Source organism: Alligator sinensis, unplaced genomic scaffold (assembly GCF_000455745.1).
Source record: "Alligator sinensis unplaced genomic scaffold, ASM45574v1 scaffold1666_1, whole genome shotgun sequence".
Taxonomy (NCBI): domain Eukaryota; kingdom Metazoa; phylum Chordata; order Crocodylia; family Alligatoridae; genus Alligator; species Alligator sinensis.
Window position 1 is genome coordinate 250,329 of NW_005842817.1, and position 20,697 is coordinate 271,025.

The 20,697-nt window shown below is 46.3% G+C and overlaps 1 protein-coding gene across 2 annotated transcripts in view; it reads right to left on the reverse strand.

Annotated features, from left to right (window-relative positions):
- ADGRF5 (adhesion G protein-coupled receptor F5) overlaps positions 1–13,974 on the reverse strand; it is a 120,697-nt gene extending 106,723 nt beyond the window's left edge. Inside the window, exon 1 of one of the 2 annotated variants that reach the window (XM_025191435.1) lies at positions 13,906–13,974. The gene's annotated coding sequence lies outside the window, so the exon portion shown is untranslated. The remainder of the gene's footprint in view (positions 1–13,905) is intronic. The other variant, XM_025191439.1, reaches the window with a different exon arrangement.
- Between the last annotated feature and the right edge of the window lie 6,723 nt (positions 13,975–20,697).

A 20,697-nucleotide genomic window follows, 5' to 3' on the forward strand; every position in this document is an offset into this window, starting at 1 on the left:
TCAGGGGCTGGGGGACATGACTTATCAGGAAAGACAGAGGGAACTGGGTTTATTTAGTCTAAAGAAGAGAGGACTGAGGGAGGTTTTAATAGCAGCCTTCAACCACCTGAAAGGGGGTTTGAAAGAGTATGGAGCTGGACTGTTCTCAGTGGTGACAGATGACAGAGCAAGGAGCAATGATCTCAAGTTGCAACAAGGGAAGTTTAGGTTAGATATTAGAAGGAATTTTCTCACCAGGAGGGTAGTAAAGCACTGGAACAGGTTACCCAGAGAGGTGGTGGAAGCTCCATCCTTAGAGTTTTTCAAAACCCGGTTAGACAAAGCTTTGGCTGGGATGATCTAGTTGGGGCTGGTCCTGCTTTGAGCAGGGGTTGGACTAGATGTGACCACCTAAGGGCCCCTTCAACCCTCATTTCTATTGTTCTATCAGAATGAGGATAATCTATGCACCTCTGATTGGCATTTAGCATTTGTTTGTATGTACATGGTTGAATGGGTTATGTATAGACTTAGATCGTGAGTATGCATTTGTTGTATGGGAGAGGAGAATATATTTCTCTTAAGAAGCTTCTGGTTTGGACTTGTAAAGAGTTGGGAAAAACAAGCAAACTGCCAATAGCATAACTCTTTGCTATTCATGCTTTTCCTCCAAACATTAATCAACCAACTATAATAAGAATTAATAAAAACAGAGGCCATATCTGAGGCAAGAGCATGGATGCATCTAAACAATTACTACAATTACCCACCCCAGGAGAAAGGAAGTGAGAATGAAAGTTTTACGTATTCTGGCCAGCAGAGAGAGTGAGAACTGGCTCATTTGCACAACTAGTCACTTCCTCATTCGCAGCAATGAAGAACGAAAAATAATCTCTTCTGGAGAAAAAGGGACCTTTGTCTTATGTACCATGTTCCTGGAAAGGTGTTTTTTCTATGTGGTTCACAGCTGGTCTTTACAAATGGGTATGAGTTCTCAGGAACAAAAGCCTTACTCTTTTGGCTTCATTGTATTCCCTTTGGTAGCCTGTTTCACGTCCTAGAGATATTTTGAGCAAACCAACCTTCAATAGCTGGAAACTCCAGAAAAGGGAGAAATCACCACTCTACTATTGATGAAAAGGGGGAAGTATTACCATTTGCATAGACTGCTTACCACAATCCTCCTAGTCGCACTTGGGAAGTCAGTATAACTTGGGATCATCCTGGATATTGTTGGGATGTGGCAGAGCTACCCTTTTTCCTTTTTCATTTCTTTTCTTTTTGCAGCAGCAGCAACCAGAAGGCTTCTTAGGTTCTTTGGTTAAGATCAAGCATGGTGGGGGGTTGGATGTGAATTCCCAGACTTGTGCGCCTGAGACTTGCGTGTAGCATTATGGTCCGGTAGAAAGTATTGGTTATTGATTGGATATTGATAGACATTGATACTGAGCTTAGGCATTTTGGCTTTGGAATTTAATGGGCTGTGGCATATTTGGGATTTGGAATTTAATTGGTTTTGGATTGAAATAATATTCATGGTGTAGCTAATATTAAATGCCGGGGGGTGGGATCTGAATTTTGAGGCCTGTAGGACTGAGGCTTCCATGTAGGTTGCCAACCCAGTAGAAAATATGAGATGTGGATGCTGATAAATGTGGATATTAAGCGTAGGTATTTTGGATTTGGAATTTAATTGTCTATTGGATTTGGGATGACACGTTAAAAGAAAATCTCAACCTTTTAGATTTCCGGCACCCCTCCTGAGACTCAAGGCATTCATCAGAAAATGCCAGCTCTTAGCTTTCACTTGCTTTTTTGGCTGAAGAAAAATAATAGAGCAATGTGTTTATTGTAAACCCCGCCCCCCCCTCAAAAAAACCACACCGGGTCAAAATGTTTTTGACACTATGGATATCTATTTGAAATCCTTGGGTTTCTCTTACAAATTGCGTGTAGTGTTTGCAAACTAAACAGTGTTAGTATTGTCATGGTACTCTGGTTAAGAATTGCTGTTCTAAGGGAATCCTAAGTGCTTCCTTCCTATGAGGGTGTTATGGTGAGTGATTTGTGGTAGAAACTATGCAGAGAACAGCCGCAAAACTTTGGTGGGCCACTCCCCTATGATTAATTGCCATGGCTCTGAGAGCTGTGGAAATTAATGCTGGCCCCCCTTATCCCAGCACCAAATTTGTGGGCTGGTGGGGAATCCCACAGGTTGGATGCGGAGCATGGAGCTGCATCATCTGGCCTGTGGGGCTGGAGACTGGGCCATGGGAGGGGAGGTTTCCAGAGCCACAACGATGAATGCTACTGCTGCCCAATTCCAGTCCTGTGGGACAAATGATGTGGACCCATGCTCCCGATCTGGCCCGTGGACTGGTCCCAGGCTGCTCATCTGGCTCCACGGGTGTAGACCACTCAGCAGAAATGACAGGACCCTGGTTCGATGGTGTGGTGATTAAGGCACTCCGTTGGAAATAGGAGAAGAAATAGGTTTGAGTCCTGGCTCCAGATCAAGCAGAGAAGGGATTTGCACCTGGGTATCCTACCTCAGCTATTTCTGTGCTAACAAGTGATATTGGCTACTTGGTTGGTAGAGAGAGGTACCGTCTCTTTGGGCTTGGGGTTACGGGGAGGGTGTTGCAGCTAAAAAGACTAGGCATGGGCTGCCTAAGCATCTGACTTGCCTTGGGTCCCAGTGAGAAATATGTCCATCACTCAGGACTCTGGGTGGGATGCGGCAATGTCTGTGGCTAGAACGGAAAAGTTGGCACCTAAGCCCGGCCCTTTTCCATCTGATTTGCATCTTGGCCTCCCTGCTCAGCTGGTTTCTGTGGATCCATGCCTTCAGCACCCAGCATGGCAGCACATTTTATGGGGAGCCTGAGAACCAGCGCACAGCTGGATTTCACTAAGCTGCAGGGCAGCACCTTTTAAGACATTGCTTTACACCAGTGATTCTCAACCAGGGTGCCACAGCACCCTTGGGTGCCTTGAAATCCTTTCAAGGGTGCCATGCAGTGTTAACACTGTGAGGTCTGCAGACATGATTCAGAAAAGAAACCTTAGATTTCATGTATGACTCCATAGGGTTGGTTATAAACACTGTAACCTGCTGTGGTCTTTCTGAGCTCTTTGCAGCAAAAGAATCACTCTGTTATTTTAGTGTAGTAAAAGAAAAAGTGAAAACTAAAAGCTGGCAGTGTCTGAGGGGTGCCCAGCATCTATCCAGGGGTGCCTCAAGTGTAAGAAGGCTGAGAACCTGTTCTCTAGGCCATTTTGTGTGTCCCTATAGGCATCTTTATGCACATTTAGGCACCTAAGGAGAGTACAACCCTGACGGGACAGGGAGCAAAGTCCACTAACAGAGGTTCTTGCTATACCAGGGTTAGGCAATTTTCTTAATAATAATAATAATAATAATAATAATAATAAATAGGTTCCAGCTGTCAGGATTGTTTAAATATAGGGTTTGCTATAGACAAGGCTCATTATAATGAGGTTGTTGTGTAGCTTTAAAAATATGGCCTTTAGGCACACTTGAAAACTTTACCTGTAATAATATTTCCCCGCCAAGAGGATTGGAGCAAAATCTTAGCACAATGTTTTGAAACTGAATCCTGCTTTCTCCTGCCCCTGGGTTAACCTTTTGGCAGAGTCATTGTGGATTTACACTGTGCACAGAGGAGATTGCAGCCTGGCTCTGTGGTTTTGGAACAGCTTTGACTAAGCGCTCCCTTGCAAAGCAATTTAACCAGAAGTGACACTTGTGGGTGGGTGTTTATTAAAGTTGTGTACAGCTCTGTTTGCAGCTCTTGGCTGCATCCCCATGAGCAGGAGCATGTGTTTTCCCTGGGGACAAACAGCAGTGGCCCAATGTATACAGCTGCTGCTTGTCCTTGGGGAACACCTGTGCCACACATACCCTGGCATATGGCACGTTGCCGCAGGCGGGGTAGGGGAGGCTGGAGCCAGCATCTGTGCTGGCCCCAGCAGTCTTACCTGGTGTCCTGAGCCCCTCCAGCAGCTGCAGCCATGGAATTTCTGCAGCGGGGACCCTGGCCAGCGGCTGGAGTGTGGCTCTGACTGGCCAGGCTCCAGTTTTGGTCGGCGCATGCTGCTGCCACATAAACCACCCCACTTTTTTAGGTGCAGGTTTTTTGACCCCAGGATCTTCCAGGGTCAACCCCCACCCTTGCACTGCTAATTTGCAGTGCAGGCAATGCCTACATGGGCAGCATGTGTTGTGTGCGGCACCACATACCACATGTCTGCACTTGTCTGGATGTGTCTGGCCAACTTCCATCCTTGGTTACACTGGAGCAATCATACTGAGAGGTGTCACTGGAGGATACATTGTCCCTTAATGTTGTTCAGTCATTGTCCCATTGGTTTGTTCCTGATTGGTGCCAGGTGCCTGCTACTTGCATCCAAGTCACAGGGAGTTGCAGTAGCTCAACAAGTTTCAGGGTCAGCCCCGATAAGCACTGTGTAGTGCAGTACTTCTCAGCCAGAATCCCTTGAGAGCCTTTCCAGGGTGGTTCACACCATTAACACTGTTAGGTGTGTAACAACGATTTGCAAGATAAACCCAGAGATTTCAAATAGGAATGCAGGGTGTTAAAAGCATGCAAACCTGCTGTGGGCTTTCTGAGCTCTTTGCAACAGAAGGATTGCTCTATTTTTTCTGTAGTCCAAAAATGAGTGGCAACGAAGAGCTGGTATTTTCCAAGGGGTACCTCAAGTCTAACAAGAGGTGCCTTGAATCTAAGGAGGGGTGCCTTGAGACTAAAAAGGTTGAGAACCACTGGTGTAGTGTAAGCCATCAGCACTACAGAAGGGTGCTAGCAAGTAGCTTTGGAGATGCATTTCCATCCCAAAGAGCAGAAGTGCTCCTTCATGTATTAAAATCAAATATTTTCCTGTGAGCAAAACTGAACCCAGTCAAGGCAGCAGTGAAAAGGATGAAATAAGAGTGAACATAAACGTTGTAATGACTGGCTTGGAGACCTCAGTAACAATAAGATGCAAGCTTTCTTTGTCAATGCTATCTTCTCTCAAGACAAAATCAACACAGTGGCATATGCAGTAAAACCACCGATTTCAACCCCTCTGGTATGAGCAACAGGTTCATCATTCAGGCAAGTTTGATGAGGTTGTACTTCACATCTTGGGAGCAGCTGAGTGGCAATAAATGCAACCACAATCGAAGGAAGTATCTCTGAATAGCTTTATGATTGCCTTGAGCAGGCATCTCCTACTTGCATCCTTGTGGGGTGTTTTTTTTTTCAAGTGGATGCATTAGACTCTAGTTCTCAGGATATTTCCCATCAGAAAGTCTCAAGTGCTTGTCAGAGGCAACTGAATACCATGACCTTGGTTTTGCAGGTGGACTGATTGCAGTAGTGAGAGACATGATTCACTCACTGCTGTGCAGCAAGCCATTTCCAGGCCCACTAGTAGAATCCATGGGCTAAAGCCACAAAGGGACTTAGGTGCCTAAATGCCACTGTATGTACCTGAAGTCCAATGTTTAGATCCTCAAAACCCCTGTTTAGGTGCTGCCTAACCTTTTAGGCATCTTAACATCTAGGCCCCAAAGGGTACATCTGCATCATGACTTCATCTTGCTCTGGGTAGAGGGGAGGGGTATCTCAGAACATGGATCACCTACCCACCTCTGCTTGCAGATGCCAAACTGGGAAGTGCAGTGGTGAAGGCACTACAGAAATCACTGCTCTCGAGATCTAGGTCTCTGATGTGTTTGAGACTGGGTGCTGGGGATGTCCCTAGAGCAGCTTCACTGTCCATTTCTGGGTGAGCAGGTGGGTGAGGGATGCTTGGCAGTGTCCCTGCCAGGGGATGCCAGAGACCAGAGCAGACAAGCTCTAAGGTTCTGCTTTTGGGCATGTGTGCAACTATGCAAGTCCTGGAAGCACAGAGCCACTTGGACTCCTGGTTCACAGCTGGCAGATTGGGGAGACAGGTATGCCCCTGCCTATGCCTTATGGACTGAGCTTTGCACAAAGAATAGCCAGGGAAAAGTGTTCTCAGGCTGGCCTGGGATGTCTCTTCACAGCCTGGTGCTTAGGGTACTCTCTCTGCCTCATTTAGATCAAGATCTTAAACTCTGTTCTACCCCATAGCACCATCAATTCCCTACTGTTAGGTACTTTGAGAAGTTTCTCACAATTTCTCTTCATGAAGTGGTTCCATTAGGTGTTAAATATTTATTGGAATAAGGATTTAAACATGATTCCTGAAAGCCCAGCACAGTGCTCTAACCACCAGGCCACAGTCTCCTGTCTTGCCCAGTAAATACTTAACCAGTCCCAAGGTGCCATTTAGTCCTGCCTTCACCTGAAATCAGACTAACATGGCTAACTATCTCTTTCTATTGCTATAAAATAGTAAGAGCCCTCTTCCAGGGTGTTGGAAACCTGAGTTCAAATCCCTTCTCCAACTCTAGCAGACTGGGGATTTGGAAACTGGTCTCCCTCCTCCCAGGCGAAGGCTATAAACATGGAGCTATTGGATGTCATATGTGGAGGAGTTGGTCTCTCCTTATGAGAAAGGTCTAAGCTGGCTTAGGTGCCTGATGCCAAAAAAGAGTTCACTGCAGCACTAGAGTTGGGCACATAATACAATTAAGTGGGGCTTAACCCTCCTCGGCGTTTCTGCTGGCTAGCTTGGATGGCTCTCTCCTTGGTAAGTCCAGTCTTAGGCATGTAATTTTTCCTGGGCACGTCCACATATGCGCTTTAATGCACAATAACCTATTTTACTGTGCATTAGAGCATCACAGCAAAAACTGTGCTAATACACTAATGCACAGTAAAATTAAGCTACTGCGCATTAAGTGTCACTAAAAAAAGTGTGAGCTTTCGCAACTGTGCATTAGGGAAGCCTAATGAGCATTTAGTCAGTACCTCATATTAGAAGTACTAAGTTTAATGCTCAGTAGCAAAAGCACATTAATGAACGTGTAGACGCACCTGTTCTGTTCTAACGTGGGATCTTAATTTAGGGCTGTGAATTCCACTGGGCAGTTGGGTGCCTGAAATGGAGGTGTTGTGAGTCCAAGTTCCTTTTGGATTTAGCGCCCTGCCTGTTGAGCACAGATCAATGGTGCACTGATTTGATAACAGGTCTAGTTGGCTCTGAGAAGAGAGTCAACAGAAGGGAGGGAGGATGCTTGGGAGCTGGTCATGGAGAGGGCACTGGAGTTTAGGCTCCTGCATGAGAATTGTGGTATGCTCCCTATCTGGTTGGGCAGGAAACTGCACAAAAACAGCTGCTCGCATGCTTTGAAATCTCTGGTCTTGTTCACAACCAGGAAGTGCATAGGGAGGAGTTAGAATAGGGCCAGAGGACAAAAGAGTTAATTAAGTGTTTCAAAGCTACAGAGATTGGCAAGAGTAAATCGCGTTAGGGCTCAGGGGTGAGAGGCAAGCACCAGAGGAAAAAACATATTGGCCTTCTCTTCTTTTCTCCTTTACTTATGCTGTGTGTGAGTGTGTGTGTGTGTGTGTATGGACCTACCTACTCGTATAAGATAAAGCTGGAAATGTAGAGGTTTGGGCTTCAAACTATTCTATTGCTAACTACATACAGAAGTGTTTACAGATTTCTGCCCATGGGCACTGAAGTTAACGGGCCAATCCCCAGCTGGCATAGGCTGTCGTAACTCCACGTATTCTACAGCAGCAGTGGATCTATTCCAGTGGGTCACTAGGGATGCAGCTGTCCTAGTACATGCTACAAAATAAGTCCCTGATTCTGCAAGATGTATGATATTTTGCATCCTCTTTCTTGCTAGTTTTCTTATTACAGGCATTAAGATCTTGCATTTATAACTGACTGGAAACCTGGTAGGGTTTTCATCGAATCATAGAAAGGAAAGGAAAGGTCCTCAAAGATCTTCTGGTCCAACCCTCCATTATAGAAAACCCAATCATAGAAACCACAGAAATGAAAATCTCCTATTTCTCATCCCCAAAGCCATCCAAAGAAAACACAAGCCTTCATAACTCTACTATCATATCAAATTAATGTATCCTGAAAATATCATTTATAGCCTGTGACCTTGATGTAGTTGGGCATTTATTAAACAGAGCACCTGGCCATTTTATTAGTGTAACACAGAATTTTCTGCTTTGGAAATGAGCACAAAAAATGAAAGTAAAATATCAACAATGTACTGTGTACATGCAAATAAAAACCTGATCCCCGATTAGGGCGTAGGCTCAATAGGATCTGCTGAAAAATTGCTGGCTGTAGTCTATGAGAGAGGTCTCTGCAGTGTCCAAACATTAGGGCCAATTCTTTTCCTACTCATACCAGTTTTGTGCCAGTGTAATTCCATTGGCACCAGTGGGGCAAATAAGAGCAGAATCATGCCTATGGACTACTTGATGGAGCCTGATACTCAAAGCCACCACTCATGCTTGGAATGAGAGTTGATAGTGAATAAAACTGCCCTTGTCTTTGGGCTCCTCTTCTTTGAGACCATAGATCTATGAGTAACACAATTTCCTATGGAGGAATTTACCCAGGATGTGACTCTGGAGTAACTTTTCTCCATAGTAAAGAGTGGACATGCAAGCAGCTTTTTCAGGCTGGCTGCCTACAGTGGGTGCTGTTAGACTACCTGGATTAAAGGTGGAAGAGCTGGTTTGCACTGAGCAAATGGCTATTCCAAGATGAAATCAAGGTAAGTGGTGCATGACACCTTCATGCAGTAGCTTTCCCAGATAGTGACCGGAATCGATCTGAATGACTTACTACTTGCAGTAGGGTGGTGAGAAATTTCTCCAGCAGTTTTGTTTCAACGCTGTTTTGAATCATTTTGAGCTCAAAACAGCAAAATCGAAATGAAACAGAGAGCTTCAAAACAGCCTCGAAATTAAAGGAGGAAAGTTGAAACATTTTGAAATTTTTGAAATGTTTCAAGTTTCAAAGCTCAAGCTGGGCTTGCCTGCAGGGAAACAGAAACTAAAGTAAGGATAGGGAGGGGGAAGGGGGTGGGGGGAAGGAGTGCTCTCGTTACTGACTGTGTAGCTGGCCAGTGACTGTCACCCTTCCCTGAGGTCCCTTTGAATCCCAGTGCTCTGGGGGAGGGATGAAAAAACTGCAAAGAAGGCAGCATTGTTTGAACTGCCCTGCTTTGTGCCTTGGTGTGAGTAGAGTGAGGGTGCACCTTAACACACACACCGTGTCACCCACCCATGTCACGAGTTTTGCCTGTCAGCAGCTAGAGGTGCAGGGCCCCAGAACCTAGACTCCCCCTGCACCGATCTCCTTGACAGCTGGCAGGCTTCATGGCCACAGCAGGGCCTAGCAGGCCTGCAGCGTTCACCCCCCTGTGCCCTAAGACAGACACAGTCCCACAAGCACCCATGTCACGAGTTTTGCCTGTCAGCAGCCAGAGGTGCAGGGCCCTAGAACCCCCCTGCACCTATCTCCTCGACAGCTGGCAGGCTTTGTGGCCTCAGCAGGGGCTACCATCCCTGCAGCTTTTACCTTGCTGCACCTTAACACACACAGTGTCACTCATGTCATGAGTTTTGCTTGTCCACAGCTTGGGGTGCAGTTTCCCTGAAACTCCTGCACTGATCTCCTTGAAACTTGGCAGGCTTCATGCCCTCAGAATGAGCTACCATTCACGCTGGTTTCCATCTAAATTGGGCCAGAACTGACAAAGTTATAGGCTGTTTTGAGCTTCCCCATTATAGCCTATGGGCGAAACGTCAAAATAGCGTTGAAACAGCAAAACTGTTTCAATGAAGCGAAACAGAACAGCAGTTTTGAATGGAAACAAAGTTCAAAATAAAATGCCGTTCCATCAAAACGCAAGTTGAAACAGAACGGTGCCGTTTCGCACAGCCCTACTGTGCAGCAGAGCTGGGCACCATGTGTCGACATGACTTTTGCCATATAGTGGGTGTATCCTGTATCACAGCCTATGAGGCGGTACCTGGTGAGGTGATAGTTAGTCACATATTTTGAAACGCTTTGTTTCAAAATTAGAATTTTTGAAAGTTCTCATGGAGGGGAAATTGCTCCCCTTCCTACACTCCCCCCTCCCCTTTATTCCCCCGCAAATGGCTTGACAATAATTGGAACATTTACGCCCCAAATCCACCTCCCCTTTAGACATCTAGAGATATCCAAAGGTAAAATTTAAAGGTAGCTGCATCTAAATATGTAAAGGTAGCTGCATCTAAGTGGCATTTAGAGCCCCTTACACATTTTACATTCTGTTCCCCATAGCAATCCTTGCTTTGCCTTTTGAAGGGCAAATTGCTCCAGTGGTTTGTGCTCTGTTATGATCCTACTCTTCCAGGAAGGCTTGTAAGCTCCATGTAAGTCCCTGAATAGTTATCTGAATAGAAACCATGACTAATGGTGTCTATTCAATTGTCAAGTGTTTTGCTGGGATCCTATGACCCCAGCTGACTTCCTGCCCCTGGAGCAGGGGGCTGGACTCGATGATCTTCCAAGCTCCCTTCCAGCCCTAATGTCTATGAACTCTATGAATCACTGACTGATGTCAGGGGAGGGGGAGGAACCAAAGAAGGTCCCTCCCACCTTTCGTCTCAGTAGCCTAAAAGTTACAGCACTGACCCATAGGGTATCGGGCCAAGAGTTGGGAAGGTGCTTCTTCATTTATTGAGACTTACACAGAGTTATGCACCTTCTGAAGGGAGGGGGATTTAAAAGCCACGTAAAAGACCCAAAATATCACTTATCAGCTAACATTCATGCATAAATGCTGCTTTCTTGTTTAGAAGAGGAGTTGGAGATGGGCCTTGGTTTTGAAAAGTTTGAAATGGAATGAACCTTGTGACGCCAGCTCTGAAGCACCCAGCTCACTGTGGCTCCCACCGTGCTATCAGCTGGAGTGATGGGGAGCTGAAAGCCTGCCATCCTAAGAGCCAGGAGCTTCTCAGTGGAGCCAGGAGCATCCGAGATTAGAAGCCAATGCACAGCATAGTCCCTGGAAACCTTGAGACCCTCCCATGAGTTTGACTTCTCAGGGTTTCCCAGTGTACCTGCTGGAGATCCAGGACCCTGTCCAGGGCCACATATCTAGAGAGCCCCAGGAGTCCACCTCCCTGGAACCGCAGAAAGCAAATGGACAGATTTCTAGCAGAGCCCGTCTGTGGCTGTCAAGTTTGGGGGAGCCAGCGCATTTCCACAAAACATTTGATATTTGACGAATTGATACTTTCTACTAAAAACCCCACCAAAAACTCTCAGCAGAGACAACTGCTGAGTAAAAAAAAAAACACTTCTCAGCATAAAAAACTCATCAGAAAACATGTACCCAGTTCTAGCACAGATGCCTTGTGCTCTTCCCAAATTCCCGGACACAGGCAGAGGTCAGTCTGAACAAACAGTGATTACTATTTGCTACTGCTGCCTTTGTACTTTCTCTCTTCCCTGTACTGGTTGTTTACCAGTTAACTTTCCTGCTGCAAGCATGTAGCTGCCAAGTAGGCCTGTGCGAGTAGGCAACTATTCAATCCAGCTTTGGATTTGGCCACTTCAGATGCCAGGGATCCTATCTGGAGCTCCGGACCAGGTTCCCACTTTGATCCGACCAAAGTGGCTCTGAAGCTTCAGAGCCGCCTCAGCTATCCGGCCATAGGGTATAACGGGGAATCAATGGACTATCTATAACTTTGCTGTTTTTGTCTTATTTTGATTAGACTTGCAGAGGTGGTAGCCACTTCTGAGAGAATGAAATATTCCAAGTTTCAAGAAGATCGGTGCAGGGGCTTGGGGGAAACTGCATTCCAAATTCTTGAAAGCAAAACTCGTGTCATGTGTATATGTTACACCACAGGGGGGTGAAAACTGCAGAGATGGTGGCCCCTGCAGAGGCCACAAAGCTTGCCATGTTTCAAGGAGATAGGTGCAGGGTTTTGGGGGGAACTGCACCCCAAATTCTTGAAAGCAAAACTCAATTCATGTGTATGCGTTACACCACAGTGGGGTGAAAACTGCAAGGGTGGTGGCCCCTGGTGAGGAAACAAATCCTGCCAAGTTTCAAGAAGATCAGTGCAGGCGGTTGGGGGGTAACTGCACCTCAAGCTGCTGACAGGCAAAACTCGTGACATAGATGACCCTGTGTGTGTTAAAGCGCAGCAGGGTGAAAACTGCAGGGGTCATGGCCCTTGCTAAGGCCATGAAGCCTGCCAAGTTTCAAGGAGATAAGTGCAGGGGTTTGGGGGAAACTGCACCTCAAGCTGTGGACAAGCAAAACTCGTGACATGGGTGACACTGTGTGTGTTAAGGCGCAGCATGGTGAAAGCTGCAGGTTTGGTGGCCCCTGCTGCAGCCACGAGGCTGCCAGCTGTCAAGGGGTAGGTGCAGGGGAGTTCTGGGGCCCTGCACCCCTAGCTGCTGACAAACAAAACTCATGACACGGGTGCTTGTTCAACTGACTGTCTCTGTCTTGAGGCAGTTGATTGTCTGTATTGATTCTTTCCTTTCCTTAGTCTCTGGTTTTGTAGGTGTTAATTGTTGCTAATTAACTGGCTACATTAGCTAGGTACTGTGTATTGAGCTGGTCCCTGAGTGAATTATGATTGATTGATATCTGGTAACACTGTAGTTTAGCAGCCAGACCTGCAGCACCCATGTCACGAGTTTTGCCTGTCAGCAGCCAGAGGTGCAGGACTCCAGAGCCCCCTCGCACTGATCTCCTCAACAGCTGGCAGGCTTCATGGCTGCAGCAGGGGCTACCATGCCCGCAGCTTTGATCCTGCTGCGCCTTAACACACACAGTGTCACCCATGTCACGAGTTTTGCCTGTCAGCAGCCAGAGGTGCAGGACTCCAGAGCCCCCTCGCACTGATCTCCTCAACAGCTGGCAGGCTGTGTGGCCTCAGCAGGGGCCACTACCCCTGCAGTTTTCAACCCACTGCATCTTAACACACACAGGGTCATCAGTGTCACCAGTTTTACCTGTCAGCAGCTTGAGGTGCAGTTGCCCCCGAGCCCCTGGACCCATCTTCCTGAAACTTGGCAGGCTTTATGCACTCAGGAGACGCTATCATCCCTGAAAATTGCATCCAAATCAGACAAAAAACAACAAAGTTATAGATATTTCATTGATTCCCCATTATAACCTATGGCCAGATCTCCAAGGCGGCTCCGAAGCTTTTCCAAAGCACTTCAAAAGCTCCAAACCTCCTTGGAAAGCCTAAAGAAGTCAGTGCTTTGATCTGGACATGCTGCTTCAGACTCTGAAGCTTATGAAGCTTCTCCGGATCCGAAGCACGGTCTGGAGCCTTGCACAGCCCTACTGCCAAGATGTATTTCCTAGGCCTGCTCTACCCTTCTAGGTTTAAATACCATGTTTGGGAATGTGAAAAGAAGAAACTGCCATAGCTGTGCTAGCAAAAACCTCAGTGTAGTCATAGCTATTCACACAAAAAAGGCCTTTAGCTGATATAGGTTATTATATTTAGAAACCAATATACGTTATCCTGGCAAAGCAACTTTTTCTTGGTATAAGCTGCATCTTCCTGAGAGGTAGATTTCTATTTCAGCAGTGGATGACCAAAGTGCAGCTCACAACCATCTCTGGGTTACCCGACTGAAGTGCAGGGGTGATTTACTCCCTCGGGGGATAAAAAGGACACTTTGTAGGAACGGGGAGATGTCTGCTCATCTCCAGGGGGCAAGCCCATTGATATCTGTCCTGAGACGGTAACAGGATCACTCCTGCACTTTAAGCAGGCAACTCAGAGTTGGTTGTAAGCTGCACTTTGGTTGTCCACTACGTGAAATGGAGTCCTGCCCTAAGAGGCTGGCGAGTCCTCACTAACATAGATAATTCCTAGGGTGAAATAATTACTTCTCCTTGTCCAATGAAAAGGGATTTTTCCATAAATTCCCCCCATCCCCACTCACCCAGGTCCTGCTCCAGTGAGGTGCTGAGCTCTTCCCTCTTCCACTACTGCTCATCACGAGGGCCTGAGGCTTTCTTTTTTTTCAGGACAGTTTTTGTCCTGGAAATCAAGAGTAGAGGCAGAGCCACAGAGAGGAGGGATTAACACTGCAGTACTGAGCAGCCTTAGCCCACTTGGCACAGCTTCCCACATTTCCCGCTCTGCTGATAGAAATACCGGATCACTAACTGCTTTACAAACCACTGTATTACCCACAGGGCTTAGAGGAAGGAATTTCTCTCTTTCATCTCTGAATAAGTAGAACCATTTGCTTCAGACACTTCCGGCTCTCCCTATGGCCCCTGATACTCTGCAGATTGCTTGAACTGTGCCTGGGATTTGGTTCCCAGGGTTGCTGTTTCCCACTGATTTAACTAGACAGTGAGGAAGCTCAGCACCAGGCAGGAGGGTATCCATTGAAGTACTGCTGCCATTGATTATATAAAAACCTTTAGTGAAGCCCTCTTCTCTCCCCCACCAAAAGCTTAGCGGGACCCCAAGTCAATGAAATATTAGGGGAAAAGCAATACCTTGGTAATACCTTGTATTCTGGTTTCTGAGCCTTTGGGCTGCGCTCTGGTCATAGAATCATAGAAAATTAGGGTTGGCAGGGACCTCAGGAGTAGGACCGTCCCCAGCTAGATTATTCCAGCCAGGGTTTTGTCTTCCCAGGCCTTAAAAACCTCCAAGGATGGAGCTTCCACCACATCTCTGTGTTACCCATTCTAGTGCTTCACCACCCTCCTGGTGAGAAAGTTTTTACTAATATCCAAACTAAACCTCCCTTGCTACAACTTGAGACCATTGCTCCTTTTTCTGTTATCTGTCAACATGGAGAACAATCTAGCTTAGAGGCAGGCAATTGTTTGGGCCCACGGGCCATATAGGCAGTTCTGGGGAGCAGCTGTGGGCTGGTCAGCACCCCTCCCCCCCGTAACAGCCCAGAGCTCATGCACCCTGTGGCTCGTCCCCACCAGCCCCAACCCCGGCCCATGCCATGCCTGCTCTAGACTTGCCCTGGCTGGAGCAGACCAGCTGGGACCTGTTCGCACAGCCCCAGCCCTGGCCTGCCACACACCTGCTCTGGACCACACACCCATGCTAAGTAATGGCAGCAGAGGCAGTGGCTGAGAAGAAGCTGCTGCTTGGTGTGAGGGAAAAATGGCCCCCTCACTGCTGCCAGGCCCTTCTTGCTGCAGCCACCCAGATCCTGCACCTGGGCTGCCCTGTGGCTCCTCTCCACTGCCATCACCACTGACTCTGGGCCACCCACTGGGACAGCAATGGCAGCACAGAGAAGCCACAAGGAAGCCCAGTCTTGGACACTGGGCAGCTGCACAAGAAGGGCCTGGCAGCGGTGAAAGGAGGGGCTGCTATTGCCCCGCGCCAAGCAGCAGCTTCTGCTGCTCAGTGTGGATGGGCAAATCTGGAGTGGGCACAGGGTAGGTTGAGGTTGGGACTGTGTGGGCAGGTCCCTGCCAGTACAACGGGGCTGGGGCTATTAGAAAGGCAGTCCAGCTGTGGAACTGCCCCAGCTTCACTGCATACCCAGGAGGTGGTGGGATGTACCATGGGTCAGACAGCGCCTAGACCAGGCAGGACCAAGGGACTCACCACGGGTGAGACAAAGTCCCTCCATGGGCCGGATCAGACCATATTTTGCTCACCCCTGGTCTAGCTCCATCCTCTTTTGAACCCCGCTTCAGGTAGTTGAAGGCTGCTATTAAATCCCCTCTCAGTCTGCTCTTCTCTAGACTAAATAAGCCCGCTTCTCTCAGCTTCTCCTTGTAAGTCATATTCCTCAACCCTCTAACCATTTTCACTGTCTTCTTCTGGAGTCTCCCAACTTATCCACATCCTTTCTGTAGTGTGGGGGGGCCAAAACTGGACACTGTACTCCAGATGTAGCCTGTACTCACCAATGCAGAATAGATGGGAATAATTACTTATCTCAATCTGCTGGCAATGCTCCTACTAATGCAGCCCATTATGCTGTTAGCCTCCTTGGCACTCTAGCTGATACTGGCTGCCAGCTAGACCTCAAGCCATTGATTACTACCCATTGAGCCTGATGATCCAACCAGCTTTCTATCTAACTCACAGTGCATTCATCCAACCCATAATTCCTCAGCTTGCTTGCAAGACTGCTGAGGGAGACCATATCGAAAGCCTTGCTCAAGTCAAGGTATATCACATCCACTGCTTTCCACATATCCACAGAGCCAGTCATCTCATCATATAAGACAATTAAGTTAGTCAGGCATGACTTGCCATTGGTGAATCCATGCTGACTGTTCTGGATCACTTTCTTCTCCTCCAAGTGCTTCAAAATGGATTCCTTGAGGACCTGCTCCATGATTTTTCCAAGGACTGAGGTGAGGCTGATTGGTCTGTAGGTCCCTGGATCCTCCTTTTTCCTTTTCTTAAAAATGGGCACTATGTTTGCCCTTTTCCAGTTGTCTGGGACCTCCCCTGATCACCCTGAGTTTTCAAAGATAATGGCCAGTGACTCTGCAGTCACATCAGCCAACTCCCTCAGCACCCTTGGATGCATTGCATCCAGCCCTGTGAACTTGTACACATCCACCTTTTCTAAATACTGCCTAACCTGCTGTTTCACTGCTGAGGGCAGCTCACCTCCTCCCCAAACTGTGCTGCCCGGTGCAGTAGTCCGGGAGCTGGCATTGCCTGTGAAGAACTAGGTAAAAAAAGGCATTGAGCACTTCAGCCTTTTCCTCATCATCTGTCACTAGATTCAGTAAGGGACTCACACTTTTTCTGACCTTCCTCTTGTTGCTAACACACTTGGAGAAGCCCTCCTTGTTACCCTTCACATCCCTTCCAATATTCTTATACTCCTCCCTAGTCATCTGTCCAAGCTTCCACTTTTTGTAAGCTTCTTTTTTGTGTTCTTCCGCAAATTGGGATGGGTTGTTCCTGTGCCCTCAGTAAGATTTCTTTAAAGTACAACCAGTTCTCTTGGACTCCTTTCCCCCTCAGACTGGCCTCCCAGGGGACCCTGCTGATCATGTTTTGAAGTTTTTCCCTGAAGTCATAGGGCCAGAGACATTATTTTTATATGAGAAATGAGATTTTATATGAGAAATGAGATTCTCCTTAAATCACGGGACTCCAGTAGCTGGCATCCTATATTGCAGAGGTGTCCAACTTGTGGCACAGGTGTCACAAGTGGCACGGGCAGTTTCTATGTGTGGCATGTGATGGACCAGAGAGGGGACAAGCAACACAAAGGCAGATATGGCAGGAAGCAGAGCAGCACATCGGGCGGGGGAAGGGGATTGGAGTGGCATTTGAGGAGGGTGCAGAGATAATTTGTGACATGACTGCCAAAAAGATTGACCCTCCACTGCTTCATGGGCTGATTCATGAGTTAGCAATGCTGCCTTTTAAAGAAAATAATTTCCCTGGAGGGCTTTATGACAAACACAGTATGATCAAGAGCACATTTGTAAATCAGTCACTTTCTTATACCATTCTGACCTCAACTATTTCCAGTATCAGCACAGGCAAAAATCTACCCTTGACCCTGACCATTGCAAAGCTTTCTCTGCGTATACATTAATCGATTGGTCCCTATCAGTAAAGCCATGTTGGACTTTACAACCAGGACTAACACCTTGATTATTTAAAATTCAGGGGAGTCCTACCACCAACTCTAGGATCAGAGCCTTAATAGAGGCATAGTTTGCTCAGACAGCAGAAGAGGAAAATGGGAGAACATAGGCTGGAGGGCAAAAAAAAGGAGGGGACCACTCTAGTAGCTGGGGAGGTAGAGAGAGAAAGTGGAGTGAAGCAGGCACACGTGAGAGGGGAGGCAGGTGAGGAAGGAAGATGGGAGATAGGAAGTGGGATAGGTAGAAGAGTAAGAAAATGTGGAAAGAAAACCATGAAGGAGTAGGGAGGACTGCGGAGGAAAGGACGGCGGGATATTGTAGGGAGCACAGCGGTTGCTCAAATTGACAGGAATTTTCTTCCTGTGGAAAATGTCATGGGAAACATTCCCTGTCTGAAAACTTACGAAATCCAAGCTGTTCACATGAATTCACTCTTGGGTGAAAGCAAAATACTCATTGTTTCGAGGAAAGAATGCGGTTTAGAATAAAATGGAAAAAAATCACTTTGCTTTGACTTTAAAGAAAGTTTGGGGTTTTAGAAACTGAAAATAGTCAGTTTTTTCATCTCCATTTTTACGGTTGGAAGTCCTCATTCCTTACCCTTTCTTTTAATTTGGTTTCATTCTTTGATGCTGGAATAAGAGAACAAATTAGTCAATGTGTCCGAATCCTCCCCTACCCCCCTTTTCACACATTTTAAATGGTTTTCAACAGAAGCAGGTGTTGTCCCTCCCGTTTTTCACTTCCTTGTTCAATTTTGCCTGGTTATAAATTGAAGAGGGAACAATCAAAAAGAGTCAAGAGGAGGGTGGGGAAGTACAGTCTGAAAAAGAAACAAGAAGTTCTTTAAAATCTATCATGGTTCTAAATTTGGAAGACAGATACGAAAGGAGGGGGCAAGGCAGCTTGGAAACAACCCAGCCAGGGCTCAGAGATGCTACTGTGAAGACATGCCCATCAAAAACTGATTGTTGGAGAAGGGGCGACTCCAAGGGGGTTGCTGACTTTGGGAGAAGAGCTTTCCTTTAACTAGAAACCCTGATGTTTGAAATACTTTTCAGTGTGAAGTCACACTGACTCCTGATAGATTCCTGGGTGAAATTCAAGGCGCCGGTCTTGATCTACAGACCTCTAAATGGCCTGGGACCTACATAGTCAAAGTCCCTAATGGACCACTTTTGTGCTTATGCTCCACTGCTATCCTTAAGGTCAGCCAAAAACAACCTCCTAAGTACCATCGATGCCAAGTCCGCTTGACCAAAATGCATGCAAAGTTGTTCTTAGTGGTGACCACTCAGCTCTGGGACTGCTTCCCTTTTGGACGCCCACCAGAGCCCAAGCCTGGACATCTTTCAGGAATGCTGTAAGTGTGGGGAAGCATTTAGTAAAGCTATTCTGGGATATTGTTTAGGGGGGGATTTTGTTTTATGTCCAGGAAAGTTGCCTTTTAGGCTGTTTTGTTCTCTTGTTGCTTCTCCTGTTTTGTAAGTTAATATATTATGTCCTCTTATTGTAAGCTGCCCTAGGCCCATCTCAGGAAGGGTGGCATATAAATCAAGTTTAAAAAATAACTAAATGAACGTCTTAATAAATACATGTCTTGCATTGTGTCAGGATTGATAGCAGTTTTACTAAGATGTTAGACTGTGGATTTGTATAGGATAGTTTGGATAGGGTTGATCCTGCCTCAGAAAGGAGCGGTTGGACTAGATGACCTAGGGAGCCCTTCCAGATGTATTTCTCTATGCTTTCTATAAAATAAATAAAGTTGGGCTAAAACATCAAAATATAGAATATTTTTGCAAAAGAAAAGAATTCCAAATACATTTTGAATTTGAAATCTCAAAAGAAGAAAGCACTGACCATCTAAGCCAGTGATTCTCAACTACGAGGCCACAGGTCCTGCTGCATAAGGGATTGAATTTTCTCCCCGTTGGTACTCTACTAATAATCCTGTTGAGCTCGTGTTGCTGCTGGTGAAAACCAGCCAACACAACCACTCTGTAAGTGCCCAGCACTGCAAGCCCATACGGTGCCATTTGCTTGGACGCAGCAGAGTCTGAATTTTCTTGTGCTGTGAAATTTGGTGAATGCAATGGGACATTCTCGAGTCTCAGGTGACAGCCATCCTCCTCCTTGTTTAATCAGGATGCTGCTCAGAAAATGGGAGTTTTCCAGTAAAGCATCAGTGAAAACAAAAAAATATTTCAAAGGAAACTCTCCACTTTTTGTCCAAAAGCAGAAAACACCGGGACTAAAAACGAATGGCTGGACCTAAAAAGTGGCAGAATTTTTTTTTCCAATGCAGAATTTAAAAAAAATCACTGAAGAAAGCGGACGGGTGCTGCTGCTAAAAAAGCTCCCTTGGGAGAAAAAAACAATTTTCCCTCAAAAAAATATTAACAGAAAATGTTGTCTTGTTTTACTAAATATTTTGCAAAGGGGAAATTTGCTGTAGTTCACAAGTGCAGCTAGCACATTGAAAACACAACCAGGAAGCTTGCTCCATCGCTCTTTCATTTGGTCTTGTACACAACAGATAATCTACTAGTTAAGAAATAAAAGGTAAATAATCCTATTAAGCCCTTTCATTAGCCATATTCCAGGCTCAATATTTCTTTGCCTTTTTTTCCCTTTCTTCCTGCTTTGAGAAAATGCTGGCATTGTTTTGCAACCCCACTGGTTTCCTTGTACTGGAAAGAACCATCATCGTGGAGGTCTGGGCACAGTAACGTACAGATTTAACCACAGAAGTTGTAATGCTCATTAGATCACAGCAAAGAGTTTTTGTATTATGAGGATACATATTTTTATGAGTATTTCAGTTGCCCTGTCCTGTGGAGCAAAGTTCAGTCTTTGGCTGCCTAGAGCTAAGAGAGGTAATTTGCTATGTTAGTCAGAAGTCAGATAAATGTTCACCCTATAGACAATTAAATAAGATAGCCTATATCTTGGTCTATAGGGTGCATATCTACCCTGTCTTCTGCCTTGGAGCTACACCAGGCCCCCCATGCTGTGCCATCTGAAACCATGCCAAATTTTCATAGTCATTCCCTAATCCAACCTTACACATTTATCAACCTGAACTATGGACCCACCTCTACATACCACATAGAGTG